Source organism: Camelus bactrianus, chromosome 5 (assembly GCF_048773025.1).
Source record: "Camelus bactrianus isolate YW-2024 breed Bactrian camel chromosome 5, ASM4877302v1, whole genome shotgun sequence".
Classification (NCBI taxonomy): Eukaryota; Metazoa; Chordata; class Mammalia; order Artiodactyla; family Camelidae; genus Camelus; species Camelus bactrianus.
In genome coordinates, this window is record NC_133543.1 from 64,949,208 (window position 1) to 64,962,340 (window position 13,133).

Below are 13,133 nucleotides of genomic sequence, written 5' to 3' on the forward strand. Positions count from 1 at the left end.
TAGCTCCATTAAATAATACATTTTAAAATAACAAATATGAAGAACCAAAATAGTGACAACCTGCAGACTCTAAAGTGATTCTGATTATGTCAAATCAGCTATATAGCTGATCATAAAAATCATAAAATGACTCAGATTAATCCTACTTACACTATAAACATCTATGGGAACCTTTTCCACAAGTTGCTACTTCTTATTATTGGCAAAGACTCTAGTAGTCACCTTCCTCCTCCTTTTTCCCTCCTCCTCCTCCTTCACTTCCCTTCTTTCCCCTTCCTCTTATTCTCTTTCTTCCTTTATCCATAATCTTGTTTTCATAACATAGCAGGTCTTGGTGAAAGTTATAGGATTGACCTAATTGACAGATTTATTTCTTATATTGGATAGAATGGAAACTGTTGTTATGACAGTGACTATAATAACCCCTGATCTAAATCTCTAATAAACTCTAGGAGAAATGATAAATGTTTTGTTTACAAGATTTGCACCTGGTCTTTCTTTTCCAAAACAATGTGAGTACAGGTTAGAACGTATACCTGGTATATTAGACCAACATAGATGAAGTTTTTCCACGAAGTGATATATCTTTGCTAAATTACAGGGACAGTTCTATTGGTTATTTCTGTTTTCTTTGTAGTGCAGATTTGAAGCCAAAAAGAGTAGAATATCTAATGTAGGGGCTCATTGTGTGTCTGTGTGTATGTGTTTGTGTGTGTTGGGGGTGGGGTGGGGTGCGGTAGGGGTGAAGCTAATGCCATACTAAGAAAGTCAGTGAATAAATTATATGACGGGCAATGTCAAGGATGTTTGGCTGGAAACCAAGATTCATAAAAAAAATTAGAGTAAGGCTAAGGAAAAGTAACAACAAATGCTATGTCTTGGGACAGAAGAAACTAAGGTTTTTTGGTTTTTTTTTAATACAAAATGTGATGTATGAATGAGGATGAAAGTCAAACAAGGAGGAGTCAAGGGAAGAGTTGAGCAGGAGAGGAAGTAGTGACAATAGGAGTCAGAAACATTCCTCCAAGAATTACTTACAAACATTGATTTGTCTTTTCTCTCTAGGATTTTAAATACTGCTTATAATTCATCCATGAATCTTAATTACCATCTCATATTACTCTGAACCAAATTATTCTCCCTCTATGACCCAGTGCTATAAAAAAGTTAGACATATATTGTGCACATCACCCTAATGAACATAATTTAAGATGTGCACTACAGAAATGTCTTTCTTTTTTTAGCTTTTCAAGTAAGTCTTTATTAGGGAAAAAAATCATTCAGAATGTAATCTATATTAAAAATGAACCTGACAAAACAATTACACAGTAATTGTGTTCAAAAAGATGTGTGTCTCATTTAACATTTTGACCAGCTTTGATTTATTGAGGAGTTGACTAGTAAGTCATGACAATGGTAGGAAGTGGGCTGGGATCAGAGACTCCTCCAGTGTTACTGTAATTTCTACATAGTGTTTCCTCTTTGATACCACTTTTTTGTGATAGATAGTTTAAGACCATTTCTTGCTCCAAGCATAGCAAATAGAATCCGCATTTTTCTTTTCCACTTCCTTAGAAGAAACTGTCTTAATAATATTCTTGAATTGTTCAGTGAATGCTATGTCATATGAGAAAGTCTGATTCATTCATAAAATACTTTAGCCTCTGTTTACATTTTAGTTTAACATTTATTGGGGTTTCATATTATAATGAGCTACTTATTTCTGCTTTCACTCTTGGCCAAATTCTAACTTTAGGTTACCCTAAAATCTACCAGTGAATGAAAACATGGAATTTTGAAATCCTCTTTTAAATGGCAAAGTTCAGTGGAGGTTATACGTTCTTAATAAACCCATTTGGGAAATTAAACTGATTGTGAAAACATGCCACAAATTTGTTTTAGGCTAATGCCTTTTAAATAATTCAAAGTGAGAACGTTAAAACTGAATCGTGTAGATTCATTTTGAACCTTGTTCTGGGAGGGTGAAATAATCTGGTTCTGTGAGTCAGCGACTTTGTAACCTTAGTCCCTTAGACACACGAGTCCTCACTTGGCTCATTTACAGAGTGAGAAAATTGGACTATATGACTTTCATGGGCCCTGCCGCTCTGTGGTTCTATGATTTGCCTCTTTTGGCTTCATGAGTATGACTTCAATATGTATAGGCGAAAAAAATGTCAAAGTTATAACTTCATGTCTAGGACATTGTGAGCTACTAATAATTAGCTGAATAAATCTATGAAGAGTACTTTTCAAGAGAATCAATATAACTTAAGCATCTGTATCTTTGAACTTGCTCTTCCCTCTGCTTTCCCCAGTTCTTCAGATGGCAGGTTCCTCATTACTCATCACAGTTCAAATGTTACTTCCTCTATGTGTCCTTTCTGGACACCTGTCCCAGGGAAATAGTGGAAAATCCTTTATAAAGTTCTAGCTTATCCTGTGAGAAATATGTCTGTAAAAGTTCTCCAGAAAATTTATTTTAGGGAAGTTATTTAAAGGTCCTGATAATTGTAAACACATTATTTGGACATAATATGTTAAATAATATATTGGAAGGAATTGAACATTCAAATGTAATGAGTTTAATTGATTAAAAGAGTGTTCTTTTGGGATTAAGCAGTATTTGCAGATGTTCAGTTTACTGCTTGAAACATGCAGATTCAAGGGACTTAAATGTTGAAAGCATTTGATTGATTATTAAACACTGCCTTTAAAAAAGAATTGATTCAATTTTTTTTTTTTTGGTCAAGCATGCAGTGTCTATGACCAAGGGTTAATGTATTAGCTAAAACTTTATTAAAGTAGTAAATTTATCCTTATAATATTGAGGCAGTCACTGTGATACAGTTGGGATCCTTCACACTGTGAGTTTCTTTGTTTTATGATGACCTTGACAGTTTTGAGGAATACTGGGCAGGAATTTTGTAGAAATGTCTCTCAATTGGGGTTTGTCTGATTTTTTTTTATATAGACTATGATTATGGGTTTTTGTAGAGAATGACCAAATTGGTCAAATGCCATTTTCAGGTAATAGAGTTTGCATTCTGTTCATTATGATAGGACATCACTCTATGTAATTGTCTGATAATATTATACAGATTATATATTATTGGTAGAAAACTTTCTGTTTATAAGCTTATTTGTTTAATATCTGCCTCCAAATAAAACAGAAGGTCAGATCCATGAAAGCAACTATTTGGTTATCTTGTTCATCACTCTATCCCTAGAGCCTTGAAGAGTGTAGGGCATCTAACAGGAATGTGATGAATATTTGCTGAATGAATGAATAAATGAGTGAAGGTATCTTATGTATAGGGAGCTGAATCCTAACTCAACTCTAGTTGTGTGCTGTGGCTAATATAAGGAGAAACATATTAGGCAAGGTCTCTGTATTTGGCTTTGATGTCAAGAAGAAGTCACACTTTGAGCTTTAAAAGAAATTAATAAATAGTAGTTGAGGTTAGTAATCTACAGAATACCCTAATCTAAGATGTGGTTTTAGTTTGGAGTACTATGCCCTAAATCAAATCAGGAAGATCAGAGTTGACTTAAATTGTCATGGAGAACAAGTATCCTTTGGGAGGTGTATCAAGTCAGTATCCAACCAAAACAAATAAAAAAGAAGGAACTTAATACTAGAAATGGGCTACTAAGAGGTTAGAAGGTTGAAAAACAACCACAAGGAGGCGAAAATTAGGAACATTGGGATAATGTTACTCCATGGAGCTGGCGAAGGAACAGGGAAAACTGTCACTCAAAGCCCATGATTGCCATGCCACTGAGGCTATTGCTCCTGCAGCTGAGCTGTCTGTGCAGGAACCCAAGATAGGTACTGTGTTTCCCGCTGTGGCTGCTTCTGCTTCCACTCCAGCCATTGCTAGAGGCACTGGTAGAGCTGGAAAAACAATGGCCTCTTATTTCTTTTGACCTTCAATCTCCAGTCATTGCCTCTGTTACCAGACAAAAATTCATGTGCTTGAGGCACAGTGAGTCCAAACAAACTGAAACACAGGAAAGGTTTGCTGCAGGGTGGAGCAAGGAGAATGGGTGGCTTATGCTCAAAAGCAAAAACGAAATCCCCAGTGGTTTTCGGGGTAAAGGTTTTATAGGCAAAATTTGAGGTAAGGGCTGGAGGATGTGTGACTTTCTTCTGATGGGTTGGTGGTGAGGTAACAGGGCGGTGGTGTTCCAGAACACACTCATCCTCCACCTGGGTGGGGGCCTCAGTTCCTGCAGAAGACATTGCTATGAATATTCCACCAGGCTCTTGCCCCATCTTTTCTTGATTGTTCTTCCTTTGTTTCTGCATTCCCTTAATTCCCTGATTAGTAACTGTTTGAATCGGCTCTTTAGTATTCAGGAAGGAGGCTGAAGCCTTTTTCCTGCGGAAAGGCTTTTGTGCCCAGGAGGGCCCCCAGGGTCCTGCTCAGTTTCACCTCTGTAGACAAGAGGTGACTAACAAGTAGTCATTTCTGACAGGGGGTCTAGGCAGTATATTTACAGGTTTTCCGTGCCAAGAGACACTAGTCACAATGAACACTGGCATGTTCACATGACTGAACTATAACGGATTTTATACGGTCAATAAGGTCAGTAAGCTTTTACTGAAAAACTATTATAAAGGGTACAAGATATAAACAAGGTGTTGTGCTAAATGTTTGGGAAACCCCAAATATTTAAGATACAAACTCTGGCTGCCATAGGAACTGGTATAGTGTGAACAGACACATTTATAATTAAAAATATGCAAGGCAGGAGGTAACAAATATCCTACTAGGAATATAAACAAAGTGGTACATAAGGACAAAGAAGAATGTCATTAATTTAATTGGGGAAACCTCTGTTTAAAAGGGCTGAACTATGTAACCTAATTAACTTGGTTCAAATTCTGGTTCTGCTGTTTCCTTCCTATATAACCTTAGGCAAGATTTTCAACCTGTTTGTGCTTCACTTTCCTGCTCTGTAAAATAAGAATAATGATGAAAATAATAGTACCAATTTTAACAGATTATGAGAGTATGATGGGGCCATCCATATAAAGCTGGAAATTAAATACAATAACAGTAAGGGCCTATAAATATGTTAGTTTAGGTAAATGTTTTGATTATGAGTTTTAAAAAGGAACATCAAAAAAAAAAAAAAAAGGAGTTAGGAATTTTCCAATGATCTGTGTGCTTCTAATATGACCTGGACACAGGGTTTTGATTAAATACAAGTAATCTACATCCCTAGGTAGGTATATTTTATGAGGGGAAAATCAAATTTTACAAACCAAGAGTCCAAATTTGGCATATAATATAAAATTTATTCTGAGATTTGTGATTTTATTTTAGCACAAAATCTAAAGTATATTAAAAATCTAACTCTGGTTGCTCCTGGTACATTTAATATTGAAGATATCCCATGTATTTGTTAAAGGTTGAATACACTTGCTGCTAAGTTGTTCCTTTGCATATTATAAAGTCATGGAATTTTATGTATATATGAGGTCCTAAAGATTATTGTTCAATTTTACTCTCTGCTGCCAAAGCTCAGAAAAGTGAAGAAGCATGTCCAGTAGCTAACAGCTTTCTAGCTAGGCATTGACAAAGCTGAGAGTAAATGAGATCTCCCATTTTCTGTAACTGTGGCCCTTCCTTTTTAACCTTCTTGCCAGTCATATTTCTTTCTTTCTAGATTAGACATATTTCCTTTAATTATCTTTTTGCTATGAGTCTTAGGGTTTTTGTTTTTTGTTTTTGTAATTTTTTTTTAACAACTCTGGTGTATAGTAATTATTTTCCTTTCCCTTTTTGTCAGTGTGGTTCTATGCTTTTCAAGAGTTAGTATGCCCATTCTCTGCATTCAAAAGTTTAGCAATTCAAGCACATACTTACTGTCTTTTCTGAAATACCGTTGTCTATATAGCATGATGCCAAATTGATTTTCTATTTATATTTATAGCATAATTACAATGATAAAGATTGTAAAAATTCCCACATCTCAGCTAACCTACATCTTAAGTCTTAAACACAGAAGTCAGGCATAGAAGTTAGATGCAACATTGGAAATGTTAACTGGGAAGAGCGGAATACAAGTTACCTCAGATCTTAGTCACCCGGAAAAAAAAGAATTTCTAATGGGAGACAGAGAGAGTGATATAAACAGAAGATTTTATTAGTGAAGTTAAAAGGTAGTAAAATATAGTACACCCCGTAGAACTGGGGGTGGGCCAATCCAAGAGAGGAAAAGTGTTGCTGCTCCTTTGTTTTTCCTGCTTTTATATCCTGGTTTAGCGGGCGGTTTTGTGATTGATTGATGGTTCACATTCTTTGAAATGCTCAGGCTGATTGACAGCTCACATTCCTTGTGCTCAGGCACACCCATCTCTTTTATGCATTTTTTAAACATTTTTTTTTATTGAGTTATAGTCGTTTTACAATGTTTTGTCAATCTTTTATGCATGTTTTTACCCATGATGCATACAGAGAAATATATGGGAAGGGGCTCAAACTGTGATGTTAATTACATTATAATGAGCATTGAGTCAAGTTATGCTGGGTCCTTCTCTCTGCTGTGCAGCATTCGATGCTAGCCAGCTTCTTTGCTGGCCTTCATTTAGAGAAAGTAAAAGTTTTTGAAGCCCCTTATCCTGAGCCCAGGTGTGCTGTTATTTTCTGGGTTGCTCCCTCCCCTTCCTCTCCCCTTGCCCAGTGCTCATTTCTGTCTAACTACCTAACAGAAATGTAAATGGAGAAATAAATCCTTTCTATAAATGCAACTTAATTTTTCAAAAGGAGTAATTTTGAATATCACCCAGTGTGTTGGTATTCGAAAAGGATAGCTTTCAAAAGTGACTTGGGACAGCAGTTATAACCAGGAATGTTTGACCTTTTTAAATATGAAAGAATAAGTGAAAAAACAATGTCATTTAGGAACAATGTTCGTAAAATAATGAAGGCCTTAGATAACGCTCAAATAAACTATAGTGAAGCAAAATGAAATAATGCTATTTAAGGGGAGTGATAAATAAGCTAAGACATTTGTCAACAGGGTTGACTAATAATTCAAACATCATTTCCTCTGTTCTACCTCCATGAAAACTTTCTTTACTGACTTTCTCAGGAAGAATAAGACTTCATTCTTTAAGACATTATACTTTTTTTAAAATCTTTTTTTAATTTTAATTTTTAAAAAATGTTTGGGGGAGGTAATTAGGTTAATTTTTATGTATTTATTTTAATGGGGGTACTGGGAATTGAACCTAGGACCCTGTGCATGCTAAGCGTGTGCTCTACCACTGAAGTGTACCCTCCTCCTACTTTTAAAAATATTTTTTTAAGTTTTAATTTTTTATTTATACTACTTTTAAATTATCTCCAGCATGCCACTTACTTATTTTACTTACTGCCTCTGCCTTTCTCATAGACTGGGAGATCACTAATGACAGATATGTCTTTCATTCACTCACTCACTCATTTATTCAATAATCCACCCATCCATTCAAACATTCATCTATTTCTTCTTGCATTCAGAAGATATTTTTTGAGTGCCTACAATAAGGCAGACCAGTTGAGACTGATTATGAATACTTTGAGTTTGAAGTCTCCTACAACTTACAAAATAGGTCCTAGGAAATAAATATGAAGCATAAGTTTCAAGTAGTTGCTGTGGTTCATTACACATTATTTATGTATCCTACCAGTCCAGATCTCAGGACAAAAAAACAAAACACTGAACTCCGTATATCCTGAGATACTCATATGCTAAGCTTCACTTCTGCTTTCTGTGATGAGCACTGTCCTACAGCCAAATGCCAGAGGCTACTCAAATCCAGAAACACCCTAGACACTTAGAATCCAAAATGTGTCCACTGGCGGTAGAAGTCTTTTTCATATTAGAAACCAAAGGAATTGCCTACATAGTAAACCTGGATTATGCCCTGCATAACTACCACGTGTTTCTATTTACCCTCAGAGCCCGAGGCTAGAGAATTTATTGATATCAAATTGCATTGAGCATTTCTTTATTAATGCCTCACCTTCTCCTTCTGAATTTCATCTTTTCCCACTATGAACTTGATTCAGAGTGAACATGACATTTTCTCATGCTTGCTCCTTCTAATATCTTGGTACAAATTACAATGCCCCTTGGAACTCTAGGTGCCTACAACCTCATCCTGGTGCAGTGAGTAGAAACAGCTTTTTAGACATTCTTGAGTCACTCTAAGCATTCTGTAATGTTCTTTAGTCTACATGATGCCTTGGCTATCTGGCAAAGTTTCAACACTTGGAGTAAGAATTGCTAATAAATCTAGATCATACTTTGACATTTCTCCTCAATTTTGTCTCACAACTACCATCCTGGGTGGTCGTGAGAGCCAATAGCTATTTGATTTCTGGTCCAACACTGAGTAGTCTACCTTTAAAAGGACAGAGGTGGTGTCCCCGCCCCATCTTGTCTAGCCAACACAGCTATTTCTTAGTCGATAAAAAAATCTGTTACATAAAACCTCTGGAATATCAACTATTCAGAGATTGCAGGACATGTTAGTCTATAAGCACTTCATTTGTCTCCTCTTACTCTTCCACTCTTTGCATAACACGTTAACATGCTTTCACAGTAAACACAGAAATTTAATTGTACCTTGGCAAGGAAAGGATCCAAAAACAAAATTCCACCCTTATAAAAAATTTCATGCAAATTAACAAGAGAACTTGCTTTATAAAAGGAGATCTATGTACCAGATACTTGTCTTCGGCAAAGTAAAGTGGTCCTTTCTGTGAAAGAAAACTGCCAGATAACAAGAGTACCTTTGAAGCGTGGAGACATTGCTTGGGAGATGTGGCTTCACAACAGTGAAGCTTGGGGAATAAAATGCAGGACAATTCAGATCCATTAAAAAGTTCAGAATCCACTGGAGGATACTGATCAGGACATGGCATGTATGTAACCTAACATGTTTTAATTGGGTTAACAAATTGTTTTTTCAAAAATTCTGAGTAGAAGAACCTCTTCAGGTGTTGTTATAATCAGTATCTAGACTGTGGACTTGATCTATCAGAGTCAAGATTTTGGTGTCAAAGAATAAGCCCTATGTCTTAGAGAAAGCTGCATTATCTGGTTTGTTTCTATCTGGTTAGATTACAGATTTCAGTAACAGAAGAAACATATTTTTCCATTTCTACATAAAAGGAAAAAAACCCCACACTTTGCTTGAAGTCTTACAACAGCCTTTTTCCAAATTGATGAGAAATTTTTCTTTTTTGACTAATTACCTATGAACTTTAAGTTTCTGATAGTCCAAATTTATACTCAGTATTCCCTTAGCAACTATCATAAACAGAATTATATATACATTTTTTCTAACAAATGATCTAGAGTTATATAAATAAATCCCATTTATAAATGCAAGTTTAAAGAAAGCCTTAGGTACAAATGTAAATTATATATTTAAAAACAGAGACACTATATATGTGTGTGTATATATATATTATATATACACATATATAGTATGTTAACCACTATTAAACAGTTGAAATATTGTATAAAGCAGATAGAAAGTTATACAACTTGAAGTTTAGGGGGTAAATCCTATTATTTTCAATTTTAAATGCCTATTTTATCTCAGATTTTTAGTTTGACAAGACTATTAATTCAATCACAATATTGATAATGGAATAAATAAATTTGCTTGTTTCTACTTCCTCTGGCTGTAAGTGGAGAAATGAGTCACTTAAATATTTTATACAAGAATAATTTTTGTAACCTCAAATAATGCTAAAATATGCTTTACTTTTCATGTAAATATTATCTGCTGTTGCTACTACAGCATGGAGACATAAGGCGTGGGACAAAATATGTGTGTATATATATATATTTTTCAAATAATTAATTGTAAATTATCACACACAAGACCTACATGTGTTTCTGTGGGCAACATTTTATAATATTCCAGTTGACATTTGACCTTGGGTTCCTCAACTAAGAAATCAATATAGAAAGGTAAGGCCTAATTTCAGGGCTCCACCCAAAGCTGCTGATGATTCCATTTCAAAAGATTTCCTCTGCAGATTTTCCACTGCCTTCACAGGAGCTCTGAAGCACTTGGGATGAGACACCATTTCCTTTATTTACGGGAAGTGTTGCTAAGTTGGGGCCTCTATACTTACCATGACATTTTGCTTCAGAAAGATAGGAGAAAGAAAAATAACCAAGACTTTTGGCAGATGGTTTCTGCATGATTATGAAACAGGGTTACCTGAAAACTGGTGTGTCCTAGGAGAATAGCAGGAGTGGACACAGAATGGCTATCAGGTAATAATAGTTTCTAGACATTCTGGATAATTTTTTAAATAGAGAAATTTCTAGTTTTATTTTAAATGCTATTATTATGATATTTTTAATACATTACTATACAAAATATGGGATAAATATTAAACTATGACTTTCTATGAATAAGGCGCTGGCTCATTCAGTCAACTGACCGCTCCTGATTTCAACTACATCTGAGAAATACCAGGAGAGGTCACCCAAGAGAGCAAAATCAACTTAGAACAAAGTTAAATTTCTTCCCATGTGATTTTTCCTCTATTTTCCCTAAAAATACGCAGAAATACATCATTGCTTAAAGAAGAGCTTCTACACAGAATTTGCAAAACCCAAGGATAATTCTCCCCGTGTTTGGTCCTGCGTGTTTTGCCAGCGCATGTCAATACTACTTAGCTCAAGTCATCCTGCCCTGAAAGACATTTGGGTTTAATTTTGGGGTTTCCAAAGAAATTGTTAGCAACAAAAAAATAGATTGCAAAAATGAAAGAGTCTTTCTCATACAGGATTAATGAAACTGGAGATGACATTTAAAATTTCTATTTATAAAAGAAATTCAACTCATATATTTTAATTTCTTTTTATCGTAACATGAAATGACACTTTTATTTTCACCATAATTATTAAAATACAAACTTAAATGCTAAAAGGAGATAATTGTATATTGAAATGGATGTGTCCATCCTTTACTTATTTAAACTCTAGGTCAAGAGTTCATCCTATGTAGTGTAAAAAAAAAAAAATGGAATTGATTTGCAAAAAGATAAAAGCAGATTTTCTTGAACACAACTGAGAGTAAGACGTAAGTACTTAAAAATTGAATAGAGGATGTGTGAAGATGTAGTAAAATTACTTAGAGAAGAGACCACCAAATATGCTCAAAAACTGATTTTTTTAACCTCTCATACATTATGTTGTCACACAGAAAGTGAAATAAAATTTAAATCATAAAAGCGTTAAGACAGAGAAATGCTTCTTACTTAATTCAAGAATCAGTGAAAACATCTCAGCCATTGGTGTGATGAATGACACATTTGACTGGAGATGAGATACCTAATGAATATCTGAAGGTCACTAAAATATCAAAATATCATATATGCTATTGCAGAGACATCACATGCAACGGAGAACACAAAAATTATTCAGTGACCGAGATCCACATGTAAATTTCTTTTTCCAAAAAAGATATGTGAGTAAGTTAACTTGAGTTTTCTAGAAATACAGAACAACTAAAAGCATTGAATGGAGTGGAAAGGAAGAATAAATTAAAGAAAAGAAGAAAGAGTTGCAGTGAGAGGAGAGAATTTCACATAGCAAAGAGAAGAACAAAAGGAGAAGGAAAGTAGGTGAAAGACTCCACTGTGTGCAGATGCACAGTTCCAGGTGAAAGGGTCAACGGAGGACCGGAATGTAGGAGGAAAAGACAGAGAAAATCTAATTAGTTCTAAAATGAGTTAGTGTTGTTTATTTGGGCTTTGCACTTTCAAGAGGGTAATTTATATCTCTGGTGGCATCCTTGATAAGCACTGTTTATAAGAATAAAGATGGTGATGATGAGCACTAACATTTCAAAGAATTTACTGTTTCAGGAACTGTGCTAAGTACTTTACATGTATTCTCTCTTGGAACATTTACAGTAATTCTGTAAGAGTTTACAGATGAGTAAACTAGTGTTCAAAGAGATTAGGAAATTTGCCACATGGCTAGTAAGGCTTTATAAAGAGTGACTATGCACAGCTGATTTCCAACCAAAGCCTGGGTGGGTACTGCTTTTGCTCTGCTATGTCTCCAAAGGTTCTTCAAAGGAGAGGGGCCATTCTGAAAGGACTAATAAATTTAACCCTTGTTTTTTTCTTTTGAGTTGCCTAAGCAATCATGCTTTTAGCTTTGGTTTACAACAGAATTACAGATCAGAGCCAAATGTTTCCATATCTTTTTTAAAGTATCCCTGAGACTTACACTATGAAGGGTGTTTATGAGCAGAAGGGAAGAGGGACAGAGTACACTCAGCTTTGGAAATTGAAGATAGGAAGAAAGGGGATAAAAAGGAGGAAGGAGGGAGGGAGAAAAGGACAAAGAGAGAAAGAAGAAAACCAAGCAGAGAACAAAAGTCCAGAAAAAAGAGATGTTGAAAATTATTGGAATATTAAATTAGAGGTATTCTCTTATAAGAAGAAGAGGCTTGCATAACTGCAGTTTGATACCAACAGGGCATGGTTGTGAGATAAAGAATGTCTGTGAAATAATAGCGAATACCTAACACGTGTAAATTAGACAGTCTTCTAACTTTTACGTATATTAATCAGCTTAAAGTAAATCAAACTAGGTCCTATTAGTATTTCTATTTAACAGTTGAGGAAACTCTACAAACTAGGTCCTATTACTATTCTTATTTAACAGTTGGGGAAACTGGATTACGGAAAGGTAAGTGACAGCCACCCAAGTCCCACCCCTAAAAGTGACAAAGATGGGATATGAAACCTAGGTTGACTTCAGAGTTCATGGTCTAAATGATCTTCATATAAGGTAAAAATACAAATATTAGTTGGTGCCAGTAAATCTTTTTACTCCTTCCACTCAAGAATAGTAGTTTTGAGTAGGGCTAGAACAATTCTTTTCAAATATTAATGTGTATGCAAATCACTTAGAGGTCTTGTTCCAGTCCAGATTCTGACCAGTAGATCTGGAGTGGGGCCTAGATTCTGCATGTCTACTAAGTTGTGTTAACAAATGGTTAAAGAAGACAATTTAAGTGATACATACAAACTTTAGTTAACAGTTCATGACGTGGACAGACTCCATTGGGAGAACTGCAAAACAGG